This window comes from Theropithecus gelada, chromosome 1 (genome assembly GCF_003255815.1).
Source record: "Theropithecus gelada isolate Dixy chromosome 1, Tgel_1.0, whole genome shotgun sequence".
Taxonomy (NCBI): domain Eukaryota; kingdom Metazoa; phylum Chordata; class Mammalia; order Primates; family Cercopithecidae; genus Theropithecus; species Theropithecus gelada.
In genome coordinates this window covers 70,963,284-70,972,929 of record NC_037668.1, presented here as the reverse complement: position 1 = coordinate 70,972,929, position 9,646 = coordinate 70,963,284, and positions in this window count along the sequence as shown.

Here is a 9,646-nt window from a genome sequence, read left to right as displayed (position 1 = left end):
GCTCAAAGGCCAGGTAACCTGATACTCTGATGTCCAAAGTTAGGAGAAGAAGGAGTCCCCAGCTCCAGGAAAGAAAGTAAATTTGACTTTTCTCTGCCTCTATTCTATCTGGACCCTCAAGTCTATTGCCCACATTGAAAATGAATCTTCCCCACTCAGTCCACTGACTCACATGCCAATCTCCTCTGGAAACACCCTTACAAACACAATCCAAAATAATGCTTTGCCAGACATCTAAATATTCCTTAATTGAGTCAAGTTAATACCTAAAAGTAATCATCATAGCTGGATTTTGCCAAATGCTTTTCTAAATGTGTTGAGATGACCTTGTGGTTTCTGTCCTTTATTCTGTTAATATGGTGATTACATTGATTGATTTCTCTGTGTTGAATTAACCTTGCATTATGGGATAAATCCCACTTGGTCATGGTACATAATTCTTTTCATATGTTATTGAATTATATTTTGTTGGTAATTTTGCACCTATATTCAAAAGAAATATTATTGTAGATTTCTTTCCTTGTGATATATTTGGTGTTAGAAAAATCTTGGCCTCATCAAATGAGTTGGGAAGTCTTCCATCTCTTCCATTTTCTTTTTTTTTTTAAGAGTTTGAGAATAATTGGTATTAATTCTTCTTTAAATGTTTGGTAAAATTCATCAGTGAAGATATCTGGCTTTTCTTTGTGGGAAGTTTCTAAAAATTACTGATTAAACATCTTTACTTGTTATTGATCTACTTAGATTTTCCATTTCTTCTTTAGTCAGTTTCAGTAATTTATATCTTTCTAGGAATTTGTCTATTTCATATAGTTTTTTTTGGCATACAGTTATTAATAGTATTCCCTTATAATCCTTTTTATCTGTAAGGTAAGTAGTAATGTCCTTTTATTCTAGTAATTTGAGTCTTTTCTTTTAGTTTAAGGATTGTGAATTTTGATGATTTTTTTTCAAGAAACAATTTTTGGTTTTACAGATTTTCTTAATTTTTTTCTACTCTTTATTTCGTTTAAGCTCATTGTATTCTGTATTATATTTCCTTCCTTAATCTTACTTTGGGTTTAGTTTTCCCTTTTGCTATGGTTTCTTTAGGCAGAATATTAGGTTCCAGATTAGAGGTTTTTTTTCTTTCTTTTTTTTTAAAATAGGCATTTACAGCTATATTTTATGCTGAGAACGGCTTTACTTTTTCTTTTTTCTTTTCTTTTTTTTTTTTTTCGAGACAGAGTTTTGCTCTTGTTGCCCAGGCTGGAGTGCAATGGCACGATCTTGGCTCACCGCAACCTCTACCCCCCATGTTCAAGCAATTCTCTTGCCTCACCCTCCCTAGTAGCTGGGATTACAGGCACGTGCCACCACGCCCGGCTAATTTTGTATTTTTAATAGAGACGGGGTTTCTCCATGTTGGTCAGGCTGGTTTCGAACTCCTGACCTGAGGTGATCTGCCCTCCTCAGCCTCCCTAAGTGCAGGGATTACAGGCATGAGCCAGCGCCCCCGGCCTGAGAACTGCTTTTTCTGTATCTCATTAATTTTGGTGTTTGTGCTTCATTCATTTCCAAATATTTTCTAATTTTTCTTGTGATTTCTTCTTTGACTTGTGGTTATTAAGGAGTGTGTTAACTTCCAAATATTTGTGAATTCCCCACATGTGCTCCTATTATTGATTTATAATTCATTTCACTGTGGTCAGAAAATATACTTTGTATTATTTCAATCATTTTAAATTTATTAAGATTTGTTTTAGGTACTAGGACATGGTTTCTCCTGGAAAATATTCCATATGCACTTGAGAAAAATATGTATTCTGCTTCTCTTAGGTAGAATGTTCTATAGATATATGTTTAGCTTGTTCATAGTCTTCTTCAAGTGTTCTGTTTCTTTACTTTTTGTCTAGTTATTCTATTATTTAAAGTTGAGTGTTGACATTCCAACATTATTGTTGAATTGCCTATTTCTCACTTAAATTCTGACCATTTTTGCTTTTGGAGCTAGGTTGTTTGATTCATGTATGTTTATAATTGTTGTATCTTCTTGACTGATTGACCATTTCATTATTATAAAATATTATTTATTTTCTCTAATAAAAATTTTTGTCCTAAGAGTTATTTTGTCTAAGTGTAGTCACTCCAGCTCTCTTTGGTTACTATTTGCATCACATATCTTTTCCCATTTATCACTTTCTATCTATTTGTGCCTTTGATGATAAGGTGTGTCTTTTGTAGACTGTATAGTAGGACTTTTAAAAAAATCTTTTCTTTGAATCTCTGCTTTTACATTGGAGTGTTTAATACGTTTACATTTAATGTTATTTTGACAAAGTAGGATTTATGTCTGCCATTTAAAACATTTTCTGTATATCTTATGTTTATTTGTTTGTTTATTCTATTCTATTTCTTCATTACTGCTTTCTTTTGTATTAAACAGATATTTTCTAGTCTACCAATGTAATTTCCTTGTCATTTACTTTATGGTAATTTTTTTTTTTTTTTTTTTAGGCAGAGTCTCGCTCTGTCACCCAGGCTGGAGTGCAGTGGCACAATCTCAGCTCATTGCAAGTTCCACCTCCTGGGTTCACACCATTCTCCTGCCTCAGGATCCTGAGTAGCTGGGACTACAGGAGCCTGCCACCATGCCCAGCTAATTTTTTATATTTTTTTAGTAGAGACGGGGTTTCACTGTGTTAACTAGGATGGTCTCAATCTCCTGACCTCGTGATCCGCCCACCTTGGCCTCCCAAATTGCTGGGATTACAGGCATGAACCACCGCGCCTGGCCATTTTACGGTAATTTTTGAGTTTTTTCTTAGTGGTTTCCCTGGAGATTATAATTAACATCTACATTTAGAACAATCTAGTTCAGATTAAGATCAAATTTGTCAACAGTATAGAAAAACATTGATCCTATGTACCATCATTTCTTTCCCCAACATTTGTGCTGTTGTTCTCGTACAAATTGTATTTTTATATATTGTGTGCTCATTAAGATAGGGAAAAAAAGTTTCTAAAAAGTACATTTATATTATCTTTCACGTATATCTATGTAAATATCTATGCCAGTACTCTCTATTACTTTGTGCAGATTGAATTTACTGTCTAGTGTCCTTTCATTTCAGCTTGAAAGACTTCCTTTAGAATTTCTTATAGGTTATATTTGCTAGAAACGATTCTTTCAGTTTTAGTTTATCTGAGAATGCCTTAATTTCTCCTTTAGTTTTGAAAGATAGTTTTATTCGATGTAGAATTCTTGATTTAAGTGTTTTTCCCCAGCACTTTGGGAGGCTGAAGCAGGAGAATTGCTTGAAAGCAGCCTGGGCAACAATGAGATCCACATTTCTACAAAAAACAAACAAACAAATGGAAAAACCCACACATACATACACCCCACTAAAATCTTAGCTGGGAGTGATATTGTACACCTTTAGTTCTAGCTACTCAAGAGGCTGAGGCAGGAGGGTCCCTTGAGGCCAGAAGATTAAAGCTGTAGTGAGCTACGATCACACCACTGTACTCCAGTCTAGGCAATCGAGCAAGATCCCGTCTCTTTAAAAAAGCAAAAACAATTTTTTTAAAAAACAGAAAGTCTTTTTTCAGCATCTGGAATATGTCATCCCACTGCCTTCTTGCTTCTATCATTTCTGATGAGAAATCAACTATTCGGCATATCAAGGATCACTTATATGTGATAAGCCACTTCTCTCTTGCTATTTTAAAGATTGTATTTTTGACTTTTCACAGTTTGATTGTGATGTGTCTAGATATGGATCTCTTTGAGTTTATTCTACTTGGAGTTTGTTGTTTTTCTCAGATGTGTAAATTAATGTTTTCCACCAAATTTGAGAAGTTTTTGACCACTATTTCTCCAGCTTTCTTTCTGCCTCTTTCCCTCCTCTACGTCTAAGACTCCCATTATTTGTATGATTGGTACACTTGGTGGTGTTCCATAAGTTTCTGAGGCTCTGTTTATTTATTTTTCTATATGTTTCTCATATTATCTTCAAGCTTGCTGGTTTGTTTTTTCTGCCTGTTCAAATCTTCTGGTAGCCCCTCCAGTTAAGTTGTCATTTCAATTATTCTACTTTCCAATGTCAGAATTTCTATTTGTTTCTTTTAAAGGATGGAATTTCTATCTCTTTATTGATATATTCTTTTATTTGCTTATTATGATCCAGGGATATATTATATTTGGTGAGACATTGTTCTTATATTTTCTTTTAGTTGTTTTGACATGGTTTCCATTAGTTCTTAGAACATATTTAAAACAGTTGATTTAAAACCACTGTCTAGTAAGTCCAGGCCAGGCATGGTGGCTCACACCTGTAATCCCAGCACTTTGGGAGGCCAAGATGGGAGGATCACCTGAGGTCAGGAGTTTGAGACAGCCTGGCCAACATGGTGAAACCCTACTAATAATACCAAAAAAAAAAAAAAAATTAGCTGGGCATAGTGGTGGGTGCATGTAATCTCAGCTACTTAGGAGGTTGAGGTAGGAGAATTGCTTGAAACTGGGAGGTGGGGGTTTGCAGTGAGCGGAGATCGTGCCATGGCACTCCAGCCTGGACAATAAGAGTGAAACTCCATCTCAAAACAAAAAACAAACAAAAAAGCACCATTGTCTAGTAAGTCCAAAGTTTGGGTTTTCTCAGGGACAGTTCTTATTGATTGCCTTTTCTCCCCTGTATGGATCACACTTTCTTGTTTCTTTTCATGTCTTGTAATGTTTTTGTTGAAATCTAGACATTTTAAATAACATTCTGTGGCGACTCTGGGAATACGATTGCTCTGCCTTCCATGGATTTGTTGCTGTTGTTTGTTTTGTTACTTTTCTGAGCTGGTTCTATAGAGTCTGCGCTCTTTATCATGTGTCACGGACCACTAACATCTCTTCTCAGTTAGTTTAGTGGCCAGCTAATGATTGGACAGAGATTTCCTTAAACCCTTGGAGCCAATAAATTTCCCAGTTTTTGCTGAGGCACTCTGCATGTGGGGCATACCTTCAACATTAATCAGGCTTTTGACTATGCTGCCTTATCTCCTGGTTCCTGATTGTGTAGGTCCTCAATATCAACCTAAGGTGAGGGCTAGGGCCTTCTTGGGTCATTCCTGATTACATATATAGTGGGGGGTCTGCATATAGCTCTATGCGTATGGGTGGCCCTTTAGATTCCAAGGACTATGTCAGAGCATTTCAAAAAGCTTTCTGCTAAGCTTTTTGACTAGTCTATTATTTGTCCCAATTATTATTTATCGTTTGAGGGAGCCATGAAGTTAATAAATTGCTTCTAATTTTTTTCAACAAATGTCCCTGATAAAAAGAAAGCCCCAGAAAGCTTTACCTTTTATGAGGACCACATTAGATCAAATAAAGACAACTGTGCAAATGGGGCCTTCTAATAAAACACCAAAAAGGTCAAATATTGACAATTATCTTTAACATATTTTAATATTAGTACTAAAAATTATATAGCCTCAGTTAAATCAATTCAGTGCTTACAGCCATAGTTTTTTCATTTGTTAGTCAACAAAGGATCATAAAACTATATTTCCTGGGTTCTTGCATATAAAAAGTTTTGTTCCCTGTGTATGAAAAAAGTTTGGCTAGTTATAATATTCTTGAGTCATACTTTTTTCCTTCCACTGAGAACTTCGGATGAAGATTGTTTCACTGTCCCATCTTCTACTCCTGAATGATGTTGTAAAAAGGTTTGAGGTCAACCTAATATTTTTCCCTTATAAGTGTTTCTTTTCTTTGGATCCTTCAAAGGAGATTTTATTTATTATCAAGCATGACATACTTATTGGGAAGGCCTCTTTTCTGATCTTCTATATTAGTTGTTACTAACATATTGTATTGTGTCACCTTTCAATCTGTAGAGTGAAAACTGATTTTTCTTTTTAAATGTTCCTGTATTAAGTTTTAAATATAAACTTCTGGTATGTTTATTCAGTTTAGTCTTCAAAGACACAAATTGATTGCATATATTGGTCTTCATTTGTGTTACATATATATTATTTTTTTGTAATCCTTTCAAATTCTTTGTTCATTTCCATTTCAATTGCGTAATTTTTTATTCTGACTTCTCTGTCCTCTGATGCAATTTTAGCAATGTCTGGCTTACTTTTCTTTTTCTTTTTTTTTTATTATTATAATTTAAGTTCTAGAATACATGTGCATAACGTGCAGGTTTGTTACATATGTATACTTGTGCCATGTTGGCGTGCTCCACCCATCAACTCGTCAGCACCCATCAACTCGTCATTTACATCAGGTATAACTCCCAATGCAATCCCTCCCCCCTCCCCCGCCCCATGATAGGCCCCAGTGTATGATGTTCCCCTTCCCGAGTCCAAGTGATCTCATTGTTCAGTTCCCACCTATGAGTGAGAACATGCGGTGTTTGGTTTTCTGTTCTTGCGATAGTTTGCTGAGAATGATGGTTTCCAGCTGCATCCATGTCCCTACAAAGGACACAAACTCATCCTTTTTTATGGCTGCATAGTATTCCATGGTGTATATGTGTGTCTGGCTTACTTTTCTATGGTCATTTTATTTTTCTCTTCCACTTCTTTCTAAAATTCTATTAGCTCATATATCATTTCTTGTGGTCACATCACGTATTTAATAAACTCTTCAATCTGTTTTGGACTTTTTTGTTGTTTCATTAAGCACTTTACATATTATGGCCATGACATGCTGTCATTAAAGTATACTATTGTGTGATATGTGTAAATCCCTTGAGACTAGGAGCCATATGTCATTCCTTTGATCTTTAGATAGCTGACATCTGGGAAGGCTAATAAGAAGCACCACTTCAAGCCAATATTTATTCATTTGTAAATAAAAGCATTGTCTCTCAGATAGGATGAGCTTGTCCTAAATTACGTATGATGGAATCAAGATACAACCCAGGCCTCTGACCTCTCAGACAGGTCTCTTCCATCCTAAGGATGCCCCAGAAAGTCAAAGCAGACCTATTCTTCAGTATATAGGTAGGTCTACAACTTCAGGGGGGGCTTCATCTGAACTCATGTTCTTATCGTCCTGGGTTTCTCAACCTTAGCATTAATGACATTGTGGGCTGGATAATTCATAGTTGTCAGGGACTGTCCTGTATGTTGCTGGATGTTTAACAGCATCTCTCCCTTTACTCACTAGATTCCACTTCGCCACTCCCTCACCCCCCACTCGCCACCAGTTGGGACAACCAAAAATATCTAGTTTGGGGTTTCCTCTTTCTTAGTATCATTATCTCTAGAATCCCCTTTCTAGTTTCTTACACACCAGTCATCAGAGTAGTGTTTCTGAAATTCAGACCATTTCATTCCCTCATATTAATGCTCCAAGCGTGCCACATTGCCCAGGGCAGAGTCGTAGATTCTTCTCATGGTTACAGAGGCCTTTTGTAACCTAGCCTTGCCTATCTCTCTGACTTTTCTCTTTATTCTGATTCAGACACTCTCAGATCAATCTGCTGAATTATTCTGTTCAGAAATGCTGTGCACTTTCACATCACCTAGACTTTGCTTGCTTGTGTCTAAGATTCTTATTCCTTTCCACACTGAATATGTCACTGCACCCTTAAGGCCCAAATTAAATGGCATTCCCCTGGGAAAACTTAGCTGCTACCTCTTCAGAGCTCCTACATTTAGTGCAATCCTCATGGAATGTCCTAAAGGGTTGTAAATGCTTATTTACCAGGAAAAATTTCCCCTTGGCTTTACATTCCCTCTTCCCAGCACAAAACCTGGCCTGGAGGAGAGATAAAAAGTGTATATTAGAAGATAGAATATGAAGGTGCCCAAGATAGCTGATGCATGCTTTCTTGGGAGACAGAAGTCATGCATGTTTGCCAGTCTGGGGTCTGTAGCTGGGACAGTGGGCTGGGTGCCTCAAAGTCTTCACAGATGACCCAGGAATCCTAAGAACAATGATGGAAAGTGAGGGTAACAGGAAGGTAATGCAGACTGAGGGAGATGGGCCTAAAATTCAGGGGCAACCCGAAGATATAAGAGAAGATCTTCAGGTGGGGAGCGTAGGAGAGGTGAAAAAGGGAATAATAAGTTTGCAGAGCTCTTACTATAATCCAGGCACGGTCCTAAAAGCTTTCTATTTATCAACCTATTCTATCTTCACAACAACCCTATGAAGCAGGTTCTGTTTTCCTGATAAAAGACCCTGAGTCCCAGAGAGGTTTTTGAACTTGCCCAAACTCGTACCTGGTAATGTAAACCCATGCAGTAGGGAATCTAACCCAGAGAAAACATAGAGCATAAGAGGGCATGGGCAGTCAGAAAACTGGCTGGACCACCAAGGAGGGCCCATGGGAGTTGTCAGGGCTCAGGTTGGGAGGATCAAGGGGTCTGGCTGTACATAGCTTTGAGTTTGGGTGTTGGAGATCAGACCCATTGTTCAGATATTGGGGAATTCAAAGGCACAAGAAGCTCATTAGAAAGCTGCCAGAATTGTCCTCCTGAGAATCAAGTTCCCTGGAGCAGAGTTTCAAAGGAATCCCCTCAGATTCCTGATCCACCCCTCACAGAGCTCAACAGCAGGTAAAGAGTGATGGGGGTTGGGGTAGGGGACCTGAAACACCTGAGTCTTCTCATCGGAGGCGTACCTTCTTCTTCCTGCCCTGGTTCTCTCTACTGTCTATAAATCCTGACTGTGTATCTCTTCATGGCTATGTCTTTTGCTCTGTCCTGTTGCTTCTCTGTTCACCTCTTCTCCTCTGTCTCTCTAACCTGCTTTTTTGTTTACCTCTTTCTGTCCCACTGCCCTTCTCTCTCTTTTTGTCTGAGTTAGGGTACACATCTACCTCAAGGCATCTGGCCTTCAGTTGCCAGTGAAGACAAGGAGAAGGAGGAAGGGCTATTGTCAGCACGGCTGAGGCAGTTGGACTCTCTCATATTCCCATCCTAATCAGGTTTGGAAACGACATGACAAGAGGGAGGCAGATGGCAGGTAGGGAAGGTTGATAGGTTTGCACTAGGATGTAAGATAGGAGGAGGGTCTGTGAGGAGATCTAAGGAGAGGCAGAGATTTCAGGGACCACGTTGGAACTGGGAGTTGCTCTAAGGATCTTGTACTGAGGAGAGGGCAGATGCCTCCCACAAAGATACCCGGAAATGATTCATGGCCCCCACTCCCATTACAATCATCAGGGAAGACAGGGCTGAAACTGCTTTTGCAGCCCTTTCATCTCTCACCATTCCCATTCCCTCTGCCTCTTCTCTAAGCACCACATGCTTTTTCCCACATTCTGCAACATATTATGTATACTTAGTAGGCCACTTCTGCAAAATGCTACTAAACTGAGTGAGTGGGTGGGACTAGCAGATGGGAGTCACAAGTGGGAGGAGGTTGCGTCAATGATCCAGGTATTAGTTTTTACTACATACTGGGCACAATGATTGACACTGCAGGTATAGTACTGAACAAAACATAGTCCTTGCTTTAACAACATAGTTGGGGGCAATAGACAATAATCATATCACTTCCTTTAAGAAGTGGAAACCAGCAATAAAATCCTAAGCCCTCCAACCATCTGAATGGACCCCTCATCTTAGCCAAGAACATTCCAAAATTAACCTGAAAAACTAGTTCAGGCCATGACGGGAAGTGTGAGTTGGACATGCCTCGCAAATGGCC